The following is a 15,051-nucleotide window of genomic DNA, read 5'->3' as shown; positions in this document are numbered from 1 at the left end:
TGACGCATTACCCTCCTTCATCGTCTCAATATTAAAGCCACTCTTGGCCTAGCATTCTTTAAAGGAAACAGCACATTGCAGACACACTGTCTAGGCCTCCCGTGTGCTCTTTAAGGAGCTTTTCTTCTCTCCAGCTCCCTCTCTCCCTAGAGGGGCACCCGTTTAGCATCCAGATTTTATCAGTTCCATCCACATTTTAATATATTTTTTATGTTACATATGCTATGTATCCATAAAAAACCCTAAAGCATTGTTTTGCCTCCCTTGAATGTTTGTATAAATGGTGTTTTGTTGTGAATGTTCTACTATTTCACTTATTATCGTTGTGGGGGTTTATTGAAGGCAGAGAGATGGATGCAGCTTTCATTTTTAAACACCATAGGGTGTTCCAGGGTTCGACTGTGGTGCAGGGTACTCGCCCATCCTCCTGTGGACGGGCAGTGGGTTACTTCCATGGTGTGAGGAGAGAACATGTCTTCTGTTTTTATCACACTACGATCAGCATTCTGCCTCGTGTCTTTTTGTGCGCAAGTGCAAGAATGTTTTATGCCTATGTGAGTGTGTTTGTGCATGTATGTGTAGGTACGTGCGCACATGAGTGAGGCCACTACTGGGTATTGTGCCTCATGAGCCGCCTGTCTTTTTCTGTTGAGGCAAAGTCTTTTGTTCACCTGGAGCTTGGTGATGAGGCCAGTGAGGCCCAGCGATCTGCCTGCCTTTACCTCCCTGGCGCTGAAATTACAAGCTCATGTTACCAGGCCCAAGCTTTTTATGTGGGTTCTGGAGGTCAAACTCAGGACCTTGTACTTGGGTGGCGAACACTTTACTGACGGATCCATCTCTCCAGCTCCGTTTCCTTATGGCATTATACATTTTGAACGGGTGTATCGGAGAAGGCTCATTTTCAGCTGAGCTGGACGGAGGTTGCCCAAACACCCTACAGTCATAACCACTTAGACCCATGCTCTGGTTCTGTTTCATTTCTGTTGCTATGATAAAAATAACCAGGAAAAAAAAAGCAATCTAGGGGAGAAAAGGTTGTTTTAGCTTACACAGTTTTATGTTACAACTCCCGAGAGCAGAGATGTCAAGGCAGCAGGAACTTCAAGCAGATGTCACGTCACATCCAGAGTCAAGGGCAGAGAGAACAGAGCGCACGCAGGTGCACTTTCCTGCTTGGGCTCAGCCCCATTTCTCCACGTTTATGCACTTCCTGATCCCGTGACAAGGGAATGGCACTACTGCTACCCACAGCGGCACTAATAAAGACAACCCCACAGACATGCCCGCAAGCCAATCTAATGACGATCTCACGTTGATTCCAGATTGTGTCAAGTTGACGTCGGAGCCAACTGTCACAACTCCTCTGCACCTTGGGACTTTCTGTTTTGCTTCAGCCTCCCCAAGCTTTGCTGGTTTCACTTGCCAGCCTTTGTCAGTTAGATGAGTGTGAGGACACCTCAGTGTTGGTTTCCTTCGTGTTTTCCTCACCCCTGGAGACAGCACATCTTTCACAGATCTGTTGGCTACTTGTATTGTCTCTCCTGGGAATGTTCTTCATATATGATTGTTTCCCCCATTTAATGCTCCTGGCATCATCCCTATGAGAAAGATGAACAGCCCTTGGCACTCAGGAGCTGATGTGGCACTGCCAGGGAGGTGTGACGTGTGGGATCCTATGCGTTCCATACAGCATCATCTGCAGACAAGACTATTGTGTGGCCATGAAGAGTTTAGGTCTGTGTTAGTTACTTTTCTCATCACTGTGACAAAAATACATGACAAAAGGAAGAAAGGATTTTTTGGGGGGAGTCAAAGTATGGGGGGATGTAGGCCACCATCACAGAGAAGGCATGATGGCAGGAGAGTGTGGTGACTGATGACATCACACTTACAGTCAGGAATAGAGTAAGAGGAACGCTGGTACTCAGCTCGCTTTCTCTCTCGTTCCCCTGTATAGTCAGTCTTGGGTCCCTGCCACGGGGACAGCTCCACTCACGTTCAGGGTGGGTCTTTTCTTAGTTCAACTTTTCTAGAAACTTCATCACAGACCTGGCAGGGGTGATTGAAAAACTCAGTCAAACTCCTCCACACCTGTGTCTGAAGAAATACCTGAAGACAGTACAAGGCCCAGAACACCACAGATCCCCTTGGAGCAGGTGATGGTCTAAGCTGACCATAAACTCTAGGCTCCTGGCACACACATATGTCTCTCACTCATGCAGCACACGTGACCTAGGTGCTATGGGAAAAGCTCTCACAGGTGTTGTCAAGGTCCACTTCAGATGACCCCGAGCTAAGGAGACAACCCAGGCACGCTCAGCCTTACTCCATGAACCCTTTAGAAGCAGAGATTTCTCATCATGGTCCCAGAGGAGGGACCCCTGTGTTAGTTACTCTTTTTGCTGTGGTAGAACGCCTGACATAACACATCGAGGGGAAAGGGGTCTCTCTTGGCTTATGATTTCAGAGGATTTGCTGCATTGTGGTTGTCATGAGGGCACGGTGGACTAGAGTCGTTCAGGTCCCAGCAGGCTGAGGAGCAGAGATAGGCATGCTTTCCCCATTCTTATGCCATACATCCCTTCCCCCCACCGGCTCCCAGGATGGTGCCATACTCAGTCAAGGTGAGTCTCACTGAGAACATTGTATCGGACAAAGCCAGCAGTGTACCTCAGCTTCCTAGGAGATGCTTCATCTAGTCACCTGGTTACAGACATGCTCTGGCTGCCCCGGAAGAAAGGAAGCTACATAGAGAAATGGCCACAAGTATGGTTCTCTTCTTCCATGGGCGGGGGGCGGCTGTTGGCCCCCAGGCCACCGAGGCAAGAGGAACAGAAGACACAGAGACACAGGGTCTGGAAGGCCATAACCATAATAGAGATCAAATACTCCAGAAACCACTCCAGGAGATAGTTCAACTTTAATCAGGGAGAACAAAGGCTATATAGCCCCTTGAAGGGGGAGGGCTTCCAGGATAGGCATTCATAATTGGTTGAAACCAGACACTTTAAGGATGCTTGTTTTGCATTTGGCAGCACGCTCCTATCATACGAGCGGGAACATAATACCTAATTATCCTAGCGGCACAGGGAGGGGAGAGCAAGCAGGGAGCTGTGTCAAGGACCATCTATCAAATGTGGTTAGGAGCTTCCATATCTAAAAACACTCTCCAGACGGAGTCAGGCAGAGAGCCGGACGCCCTGATGGAGAGAGGGAGCCCTGCACCTGATAGCTCAGAGTGGCTCTCAGGACTGCGAAGACTACAACCTCAAACAGCAGGGTCCTTCCAACACACAGGGACCAAGTGACCCTCGTGGTAGGAATCTCTTGGGGATGACAGTCACCCTTGGCTATGTGGAAATGAATCCCACCAGTTGTCAGTGTGCTTGGAAAGGGTCCTAGAGTCTCAGAAGAAGACCCCAGCACAGCCCGAGAGACCCCTGGGAGTGTCAGCCATGTTGACCTGGGCTGCAGACCTATAGAAATGGAGAGGTAGTATGTTTGTGGTTGTTCTACAGTTAAGTTGGTTAACTTGTTATAGAGTCATAGAAGGAGACGTTTGTTTCTGTTTTGCTCACAGCTTTTGCTTCATTTAGTTCTCTGGCCCAGATCTTCTGCGTCCTGACATCACCCATCCCTGGTGACGCTCTACTGGCTTAAACCTTCCCCAGCTCAACTCAACATATGAAAAGTCCTTTGCAACGCTTCCCACCAGCATTGCCCACAGTTCTCTCGGTGTGTGTGCCTCCTCTCTGTAACATGTGACAAACATGTTGTTTAGCCACAGGTGTGTCCTAGTGGTCTCTGATTGGAGGACACTGACACCTCACCTAAGGTGGAGAGTTCAGGACCTGGGACAAAGTGTTGGCTTGGTAGCCAGAGCTTTGAAATAGGCTTGGGCATCCACTGGCTAGTTAACTCAATCACCTGCTTCCTAAGATCCTAGTGTTTTCATCTGTAGGTGAGCTGGTGGGGCATAAGACCCCAGGCAGCTGTGCTTTGGAGTCGGGCAGTCCTCTGGCTTCATCTTCATTCTTCCTATCTGTGGCTTGGGTCAACAACTCTTCCCAGAGTTTGGTTGGTCTGCCTCTAAATTGGAATCAACAACCAAAGATTCAATAAAGTGTGAAGTTTCTTGAGCCCCAGAGACATTCTTTTTTTTAAAAAAATATTTATTTATTATTATGAATACCGTCTGCTTGTACTCCTGCAGGCCAGAAGAGGGCATCAGATCACATTATAGATGGTTGTGAGCCACCATGTGGTTGCTGGGAATTGAACTCAGGACCTTTGGAACAGAGGTCTGTGCTCTTAACAACTGAACCATCTCTCCAGGCCCCCATAGACATTCTTAATACTATTTATGTATAGTGTAAATACAGTTAATATCAGTAAGAAGTATTTTGATGTACAGGGTAACAATGCTACTGAATGCTTGCCTTCATCACCTGAAGGAGCTGGCTTGGTGACGCTGTGGTCCGACAGCTGACACACACCATTAGCACCTCGAATGTAATGTATATTTTTCCTATCAGGGCATGCTGAATGTGATCCCCAGCAATGTTTTCTGCCTCCCTTTATCCTTTCACAGGATTTTGGCTAACGTTGTGTGACGCAGACTTGTTACAATCGTCGCTGCTCGTCAGATTTACATGGCTCTTTCCCCTCACAGGTACCTATGGACTTTCACCGGGTTTGAATTCCAGGAGAGTAAATACATATAATTCATTAACCCTCCCAGACTGGCTTTCCCTGCAGAGGCCCCTTCCCTTCAGGCTTTCTAGGAATCCCCACAGAATCTGAGGGGCTCTGTGCACAGAGCGGCGTCCCACATGTGGAATCGTGGCTCACAGAGCTGTAGCTTTAGGCTGAGTTCTACTCATGCCTCTCTGAGCTCTGCCAAAGATGGCAACTGCTGCCCACTCCCTCACCATGCAGACCCTCCCAGGAGATGGAAGTGATGCTAAGATGCCTGGGCTCCGGAGGCTTGGAGGACAAGCCACAACCTCTCCTTTCTTCCCTTCACACTTGCCCCTGTTCTGGGTTTGGCTCATCTCCTAAACTGTATTAGTAAAGTAACGCCAGAGAAACATAGCCAGTGTGGTATTTATTGGAATTAGCTCATGTGGTTATAGAAGCTAAGGAGAAGCAGCCCACAGCAATGGTTTTATCCTACGCTAGATCTGAGGTGCTGAGGCCCAGAAGAGCCAGTGGTGTAGGTCTTGACGAAGGGAAGGAGGTGGCTAATGGGCAGAAAAGGGGGGAAGCAGACACGAGAAGAGAGGAGAGCACAAGTTTCCCCTCTGCACTGACCTATGTTCTATTCAGGCCTTCAAAAGATTGTATGATGCCCAACCACACTGGGAGGACAAACTGTCTTATTCACTGCACCAATTGAAATTAGAATCTTGTCCAGAAAAAAATTTGTGTCTAAGCCCATCTGTGCTTCTCTAACAAAACCCAAGGCTAGAGGAAGAGAAATGTATTTTATCACACCTTTGGAGGAGGGAGGAGGCTCCAAATCAAGGTACTAGCAGATTCAGCATCCTGTGGGAGGTGTCCACTGTTTCCAGTGTGGGGCATCTCTGCTCTATCCTCCATGGTGGAAGGCAGAGAAGCAAAAGCCCAAAACAACCCAACCAACCAACCAACCAACCAACTAGCCAACAACAAAGAAAACAAACCAAGTGCTCGTTTCTAAGAGGCCCTAACTCTCATCTTGGGGAATCTGGTTTTTGAAGGGACACATAAAATCAAACCATAGCAACCCCCCACAGACAAACAGTATAATAATTAGCCAAATATCTGGGCACCTTGTGCATCCCCCATCAAACTAACTTAAGTTCAGCCACCACAAACTTCTACTCCAGACTCCGAGGCCTCCCCACTTGCCTGAAGATTGTCTTCTGTCAAGCCTGCTCTGATCCGCTAGACATATATTTGAATCTTAGTCACTAAGAACATATTGATTTCATCTCTGGACAACCCTACACTGCAGGCATCAAGTGAGTTGCTTGGGTCAGGAAAAAAGTGGGAAGGACAGGATTGCTGCCGTTAGGAGGCCTCCAGGGTGACCAGGACAACAATAAGAAGTCTAGAATGTGCTCAGTACCAGGGAGATAGATAAACAGGTAAAGAAGCCTGCAGGGAATGGGAGTGGGGGCAGGGTGAGAATTTCTGGAGGGCGACTGAGGGAAGGAATTAGGGAACAGTGACAGGGCACCACCCAGCTGGGGGAGGCACCGGGTCATATGAGGTGCACACATGAGTCTAACATGGTGTTACACATCCGGTGACTTAAGTAACTGACGTTCCTTTCTCACAGTTGAACATCTTAGATCTTTACTGGGAGCCCTTGGCTTCTGGGTGGTCGGCCAACTTAGCATCTATACCATTACATACTATGTTCTGGTATACATATTTTGTTCTGAAGATGATACAGCCATTTTGGATTAGGGCTTACCCTAACAGTCTCATTCTAACACACCGAGCCCGTGTTTAAAGCCCTATCTCTAAGTATGGTCTATAGCTAAGATACTGGGGGTTGAGACTTTAACATATGGACTTGGGATGGGACATTCCACTTCTAACAATCCTATAGACCTTGCTCAAGGGGCTGTTTGGGTTTTCATTCTGTGTAGAGCTGATTGGAGAAAACTGGGTTGTGCAGGCTATGTGGAGTGAAGACTGGACAATGGAACAAAGACCCATGGGCAGTTATGGCTTCAAGTACGTAGATGTCTATTCTTTTATGTTTTAGTTTGGAGTAGAGAGCTATTTTCCATGTCATGGCCTCACTGAGGACGTCTAACTTGTCAGGGCCACTATCAACAAGTCCCCTGAGAGCTGCATGCCATTGTCCTCTGTTCTCCTGGAAGAATCTATCCCTAGGGACTCAACCAAATATCTAGACAGGAAAGGAGGAAGTTTTGGGGAGAAGGCACTGTCCTAGCAGAATCCCTACACTTTATTCTTTCATGAAGCTAAAGAAAACACACCTTTGCTTTTCTATGAGTCTTATGTTAATTTACTTAAGATTTCATTTGCGTTACATGTCACCCATGACTAGAAAATATATCCTGTCCTTAGAGCTAAGGTGTAAAGCTGAGATTTGGGGAGATTTCTTGACAAGAGGGCCTTGTGAGGAGATCTGTGCTCAGAATCCTGGCTCAGCTACTGAGGGCTGTAAGTTAATTGAACGGAAACAATGAGTTAGTCAATTGTCATTCGAGTCAGACCTTATGTCTGACACACTGTATCATCAAAGCCAAGGCATTCTGGGAAAGAATGATTATCCTCATTCATTATGCTTAAATTCTCCAGACAGTTGAAAAATGCTAGATTACAGAGTTGCCGGGGCAGAACCTGGAAAAGATAAAGTTATAATTGAAAGCTACGTACGTGATGTATTTTCAATGAGTTTGACTTTCTACTTCTTCCGGGCATGTTAAGAAATTTCAAGTAATTGTTTTTGGCCGAAGCTAAATTTAGCACCTTGGAGATGGATGGCTCTGTCATACTCTTGCTGAAGTCATGTTAATGGTTTCCTGTTGTTTTGTAAGTGCCACCGCTGAGCTCCTACTGTGTGCATGTCACGGACAGAACCTTGTCTCCATTTTCTTTCACCCTTGTAACACTCCTGGATATGGTTGCCAGGCTTAGGGGAAAATCATAACATTTGAATTTCATATAAGTAGTAAAAATTTAAAATCACATTCCGAATATTGCATCGCATGTACTTGCACTAAAAAGATGGCTTGTCTGGATGTAAATACAAACCAAACAACCTGCACTCTCTCTCTGGATATCCACCTGGGAAGGAGGTGGTACCATCCTCAGTCTTCAGAGGAAGGGAGGAGGGTAGGAGGGTGGGTCCTGCAGCCATGGAGAACACACATAGTTGGAAGCATGTCAAGGTCGCTGGTCTCAGTTCTCTGTTTCTTTCTTTATAGGCTCCTGTCCAACAGTGCCCTTCAGTTCCACAGACTGTGTGTGGAAGATAGCACATGGCAGGAGAAAAAAAACCCCCACCACAACTGACCCCATCCTGTGATTGAGGCAGGAATCCACTCACCATGGTGGAATTCTCCAACCTCAACCACTTCCCATTAGACCCACCTCTTAATGTGTCTGCAATCACATTAAATCTCAATGTACGTGCAGGAGCAGACAGGCATGCAACCCGTGGGAATTTCAAGTGATGAGTGTTGGGCCCGCTCAGCCTAGGAGGCTGAGGAAGACTGCAGAGGACAGATGACATCCGAGACAAACCTAGAAAAAGGAGTAGACATCAAAAAAGAGGAAAGAAGAGCATTCTGGGAATAGGATGTAAAACAATGAGCCATATTGTCCCCAGGGTCCAAATGTCACCTGGAGATGCATATTCAATTCTGGATCAGCACATGGTCCTAGGAGCCTTGGTTCCCATCATTATCCAGTGTCGGTATCCACCAGCTGACCCCAAGAAACAACTCCAGGGGCCCTGGAGTTGAGGTTTGCAAACACACTCAACCAGGGGAAGGATTTTTATGTTCCATTGATTTGAGTTAATATCTTGCTTTAAAGACAACTTTAGACTATCTTAAGAAAAGATCAAGATTAAATCTTCCAAGATTCAAGTAGAGCGATTTGGGGAAATATACTTCAGAAACGATTTTTGAATATTAGAACCCTGTTGACAATTCAAGTGTTTGAGATAAGATGAGAGCATTTTGTACATAAATCTGGGACCAAGATAAAAACCGGAAGAAAATTTATTGACAGGGCAGCTGAGTAGTTGGGCATGTGGGTTGGCATTCTCTCTCTGTCTCTGTGTCTCTATGTCTCTGTCTCTCTCTGTCTCCCTCTCTCTGTCTCTCTGTCTGTCTGTCTTTCTCTTTCTCTCTCTCTCTCTCTCTCTCTCTCTCTCTCTCTCTCTCTCTCTCTCTCTCTCTTTCTGTGTGTGTGTGTGTGTGTGCGCGCGCGCGCATGTGTGAGGGGTTGGAACCCAACACTTCATGCATGCTAGACAAGTACTCTATCTATCTCTGAGCTCCTCACCTAACCCTTGATTGGCATTTAGACACTTGACTTCTGTCTGTCAGAGAGTTAGAAAATGCCTTATTGTTTTCATTTGGATGAAATACTTAGCTGATAGCATCAGAAAACTAGCGAATGGTTCTTTCAGGTCAAAGAAACCAGTATGTGAGCCTGAGGAGGTGGGTGAACAGAATGTCACAAATGAATGTGTTGTTTCTGCTTTCTGACTTAACCATCTAACTTTATTTTAAAGAAATCACATATTTATTTATAAGAATTAGGGAAACACGAAGAGGTAGGAGGAAAAAAAAACCATGCCTACTCTTATTTCCAAACAAAATCCATTACTTTTTGGCTTTAAAACAAATGTACTTATTTTCTGATGTTACCTCCAGTTTGGATTGATTTAAAAAATGCAAATATACCCCAGTGTACTTGAGTGCATGTAACATTTCCCTCCAACAATAGCCGTGAATGGCGAGCCAGTTTGAATTACATCCGGTTTGGCTAACACCTGTTGAAAGCCCGTTGTGTGCCTGGTGCTGAGCCGGTGTGTGTGGTAGCTCCAAAGATCAGTAAGACATGGCCCTTGTCTGGAGAAGGTTGCAAACCGGTGCAGGGGTCAGATCTGCGTAGATCAAGGTGGAAGCATGACAGAAGTGTCAAACAATGCCAACAGGAGCAGCTGAAGTACCGGATGGGGCAGGAAAGAGGGTCTGAAGAGGGTGGCATCTGAGCTGGGGCCAAAAGGCCAGCGACAACATCAAAATCAGGAACTAACTTAGTTGGGACCCCTCCTTCTGCCCAAGTCACTATGGTCCTATGACACAGAGCGGTCATCATGGCTTTTGTGTTTGCTGTCTCTTGGCTTTTTAAAATAGAGTCAGCTCCATGAATCTGCCTCCTAGATACTACTTGCTGTGTCTGATTGGATTTGCCTGTTTTGAGCTTAACCAATGATGGGCAGGAGGAGGCTTGTGTGCCTGCGCTTCCTTAAACTGACCAGTGTGCAAGCACAACTTTGTCACTATTCTGGGGGCGGCGACCAGTGCTTTCTGTCTTTGAACAGCCTCAACAAGATGGCCTGGAGCTCAGAGCTGTCAGTGTGCCCCTCCTAAAAGGTACAATCAGGAAAGATAGCGACCCAGGGGCAAGTGACCCTAATAGGAATTTATCAGTGGACTAGATAGGGCAGGTCTCGGTGGCTGACAGATTTGAGCTAAGTTGACAGGACAAGCATAAAGAAGCTGAGCAGAGCATGCCCGAAGAGACACACAATAGAACAGTGAAGACGAAATGAGGAAGAAGTGGCCTGCATGGGATGGGGAGCCTCTCTCTGAGGGAGGAACATCTTAGTGGGCAGCCAAAAGCCATGGGTTGTGGGGAGCACACTGCAGGCAGATGGAAAGGTCTGAACGGATGCTCAGAGGCAGAAATGAGCGTGGTGCTTTATGTGAGGGAAGAGATTTGTGCCTAGAGAACAGTCTGCTGTGACGGAGAGAGGCCTAGAGTCTTGTTACTGCAGGTGTACTTTGAAGGCTTAGCTGGGGGAGCGCCTGATTTGCATTTTTCCAGCTACTGTGATTGCTGTCTGGAGTGATCACAGGGGAGGGGGGCTTCTTTAATCAGCAATAAATCCTTGCTTTTCTGATTGAACCCCTTAATCTATCAGCTCAATCTGACATCCAGTGTGCACTTTGGCTTCTTGCAGCCTCAGAATTAAAACCGACTTTCAAGTTGAATCTGCTGCCTGCCGTTTCGGCTTTTCCTTATCTCTCTTCCGTGCTCTTGTTGGGTGCCTGTGGGAGCTTATCCTAGTGGGCCTAGTGAGGCTCCAGACCCCAGGGCAGGGCTGCACAGGCTCTTAAAGATGCGGAGGAGGAGGAGCAGCAGGCCAGACTCCCTGTTTGAAAGCAGGGAGTCTTCCTTTTGTCTCCAACAGGGACAAAGCCTATGGCTTTAGTCTTCGAAAGCAAGCAGAGAAGAGTGGGGAGCTTGAACCTCTGTGTTTGCTCTGAAGGTTTGGTTTGGATTCAGTTCACATAGGGGAGGCAATATGAGGTTGGGTACTTCGTCACAGGGTCCAGAGACCTTCAAGGGTCTCACACTGAGCTCAAAAATACATGCAGATTTTCCACATGCTGCATTTTGTTATATTTTTATACATTCTTGAGCATTTCTTTTTAAAAAGTATTTATTTATTTATTTATTTATTATGTATACAGTACACATTAGATCACATTGTAGATGGTTGTGAGCCACTATGTGGTTGCTGGGAATTGAACTCAGGACTTCTGGAAGAGCAGACAGTGCTCTTAACCACTGAGCCATCACTCCAGCCCTTGAGCATTTCTTGAAACTATCCTTTTATAAAGTAAACTTGCCCACTTGCTGTCCTTTTTACTTATGCCCTGGTCCCAGGCCCCACATAGCTAACATGTGCCCCCACCCACCCCAAGAGCAGCCGCTTTCTGATGTTGTGAGTGAGGGCTCCGGCGGAGTGGGAAGGGGCAGCCTGCAAGCTCTGCTGGTCCTCCAGGTCCTCTCTAACAGATGGGGGATTTGGGCCAAGCTTCAACCTCAGTAGTCTTGGTTTCTTTATGCATAAATGAAACAAATAATAGAAGCAGTTTAACTGCTGTGAGAGTCGCACTAGTTCGTATGTGTAAGGCGGATTGCTGCTTTTCTCTTGCGGCTTGCTGAGTTTACCTTCTCCTACCTTCTCCCCCCAGCAAGGCCTGTGGGGCTCCCTTTTTAGGAGGGGGTTGTGATGACCTGACCCTTGTGTCCTCCTGCCGAGTGTCACCTGCCAGAATCCAATTTCTTCTTCCTGAGGGCCCTAACCGATGGCCACTCTGTCAGTCAGCTTTACCCCACGGGAACCTAATTTTCACATTCCTTAAAGATGTGAAAATTACCTCTTCACAATTTGGGGGACCCCTACATTGGTCCTGTGTTGTCATAGAAAAAGGAAATGTCCCAGAAAAGAAAAAGACTAAGTTATGGTGAGTGGCCTCCATGTGTTCGTCTTATGTAGCTTGAGCTATTTTTTTTTTTTTTTTTTTGGCCCTTGAAGTCATCCTGTCAGCGTAGAGTTGGTGTTGCCTCCACTCTACAGTGGAGAACAAAGGCTTTTCCTTGTTCTGTCTTATAACCAGAGAGGGGGCTCTGCTGGACTCTGCTCAGGAGTGCTCCCAGTTTCCCTACCGTGTCAATAGTGAGGTGCTGATCAATGGTTTAAGACAGAGTGGTGTCCTGCCATGAGGTAAACGCTGAAGGTTCTTTGGGTGTTGAAAGAGTGAGGCAGGGGGCTAAGATGGTGCCATCAGTCACAGCTCTAACTTGCCGCAGCTTCTTGGCTGTCTGGGACCCTCAGTGAGTAGCTCACTTCCTCCTCAGGCCTATTGGTGCCAGAGGTGGGATGGGTGAGGTTCCCAGAGCATGGCAGTACCCTCTCACTCTCTCCCTGCCTGACTCAGTCAAACCTATCCACCCATCTGTCTATCTTTTGTCACTGTCCCCACAGGCCTTGGCACTGCTAGAGCCCAGTGCCCAGTCACCTCTGGTATAAAAAGGGGGTGGGGCACAGAGATCTTTCAGTGTTTAGCCTGAGGCCCAGGTCAAAGCTGTGCAGATGGGATGCTTGTTTTATAACAAGAGGTTTGTGTTTGCCTCATGTTCTGGAGAAGCTTCGAGCTAACACGCTACGCATTTTAAAATGAAAATGAGTCTTGGAACAAATCCTCTAATTCAGCTCAAAAAAGAAAAGCCCTGTGGCTCCTTATTTTTAATGTGTTTTAAAAGAAACTTTTCACGCAGGAGATCCCTTACCTGGCCTCCCGAAGCTTTCTGGTTCTTGAGCCATCTTAGTCCTGGAGGAAGAGAGCAGGAAATGATGCGTCAAGAACTATAGGGAAAGGGAAAGGCAAGTTGGGCAATAAGACAAGGGCGTAGAGGCTTGGGGCAGAGGGGGTACGGCCATGCTTAGAAACCTTCAGAAACATGGCCTTGAACAGGGATTGCAATTTGCAAAGGCAATGATTCTCAACCTGTGGGTCGCGACCCCAAAGGCAACCCTCAACCTCCAAAAATATTTATATTACGATTCATATCAGTAACAAAATTACAATCGTGAAGTAGCAATGAAAACGATTTTATGGTTGTGGGTGGCGGGGGCGGGGGTCACCACAGCATGAGGAACTGTGTTAAAGGGTCGCAGTGTTTGGAAGGTTGAGAACCACTGGCGCACAGGAAGAGAGTAGGTAGGGCTGGCGCAACAGCTGAGGAGGAGAAAGGGAGGGTGGCTAAAAGCTGGAAGATGAACTCTTGAGACTTAGGGAAAGGTGAGGCTTGGGAGGGAAGGACTCAGAGAAAGTTCTAAGACGATGAAGCCGAATGAAGGCTGTGGCTGGGAAGAGTCTGGCGAGTTTACGCGGAGGGCAGTGCGTGTTGCACATTCTATAACGGTTTCGCTGCTACACGGAGGGTGGCCTAGGTGACAGTCCCAGTGTGGCTACTATGGTAATGACTGCCCAGCCTTGCTGGTGACATGCCCAAGGCCTGTCTAGACTGGAATAGCACTAACTTTGTTTTCCTGATATGTGACAAAGAGCTGTGTTATTTAGGGTAGGGACGTTATGGGGGAGAACTGCGATACGTACCCAGGTACCTGGTGAGGTCTACTCTAAGCGAGGCAAGCGTGGGTGGGGCTTTTTCCCTCCTAGCTTTAGACTATTGTTCCCTTCAGGTTGGGGGGGTCTCGTGAACAAAGTCTGGTAGACACCCCATTCAGACCAGGGTCTCCTTCCCTTTGTGAAGGGAAATTACCACATGAATACAACACGACTGAAGAGTGAGATATGGAAACTGGGTTGTGGGTGATGGAGTGTGAACTGGGGAGAGATAGGACTGAACTGGGGACCAACCGCGTGCTCTCCTCCGTGGTGCTCAGCGCTTTTCCCTTTTTCTACGCAGCAAGCCCGTCAGCTGGATGGGTGTCTTCATTTTGCATGTGGAGAAACGGAATCTTCAGCGCTTGCGTCCGAGCTAGCTTGGAAAACTTGGCTCAAGCCAAGAGAATTCAGACTCAGATCTCAGGTTCTCATGGTCGATCATGTCTACATAAGGGCCAAATACAGGAAAATTATTACTCTTAAACTTAGCCACACTGTGTAAATATGTTCTCTTTGGATGATTTTTTTTTTTTGAGAAGGGTGATGCTGTGTCTAGAATCTGGGGTTTTGGCAACCATGCCTGAAGAGATGCCTCAGCAGGTAGAGGTGCCTGCTGCTCTTCCAGAGGACCCAAGTTTGGTTCCCAGCACCTATGTTTCACAGTTCACAACTGCCTGTAACTCCAGACTCATGGGACCCTGTTCCCTTCTCAATGGGCACCTCTACAGGCACATACGTGGGGGGTGGGGGTGGGGAGGGAGAAAAATAAGATAAACGAGAAGTGCCTGAGAGGATCAACAGGAAAAGATGGTAATGTTGGGTAGATGCAGCCACTATCGTGGGTCTGGCCTTTATATTTGTTATTTTCTCCGACACATTTCCATGCGTTGATGTTATCTGTTGCTTTGGAGAGTCCGGTGTGGTGGTTTGTCCCCCGCATGGAGGCCATTGTGTGACGCTCTGGAAGTGAAGCCTGGATGTTGGAGATGCCAGAGCCGAGGAGAGCTGCTAACAGGAAGTGGGGCCAGCCCAGGTGACAGAAGTGAGTTGCAGTCAACAGAGCTGAAAGGAGTTGGAGATCTGAAGAATGCTTTGACACCAGCCGTGGAGACGCAGAGTTTGGAGCTTGCCCAGCTGGGTTTTTGGTCTTGCTTTGGCCCAGTGCATCCCGTGCCATGGCATATTGGAAGTGTGTGATCTGCCTTTTTATTTGGATTATTTTTTCAGGGGATTACAGTTAAGAGATTGATTGCCTCGAGTCTCAGAAGAGACTTAGGACTTTTAAACAGGGTTGAGACTGTTGTAGACCATGGGGACTTTCAAAGTTGGGCTGATTACACTTTTGCAGTATAATATG

The 15,051-nt window shown here is 47.3% G+C and overlaps 1 long non-coding RNA gene across 1 annotated transcript; it reads left to right on the top strand.

The window, feature by feature from the left end:
* The first annotated feature begins 6,141 nt into the window (after positions 1 to 6,141).
* LOC311589355 lies at positions 6,142 to 14,178 on the top strand. Its single transcript, XR_014776517.1, has 3 exons — positions 6,142 to 6,259; positions 6,645 to 6,732; positions 13,996 to 14,178. It is a non-coding gene; the product is annotated as an uncharacterized lncRNA (long non-coding RNA).
* The last annotated feature ends 873 nt before the right edge of the window (positions 14,179 to 15,051 follow it).

The sequence above is a fragment of the Acomys minous genome, assembly GCF_964271855.1.
Source record: "Acomys minous genome assembly, chromosome: 18".
NCBI lineage: Eukaryota > Metazoa > Chordata > Mammalia > Rodentia > Muridae > Acomys > Acomys minous.
The sequence above is the reverse complement of the archived record's forward strand: the minus strand, read 5'-3'. Positions and strand labels throughout refer to the sequence as shown.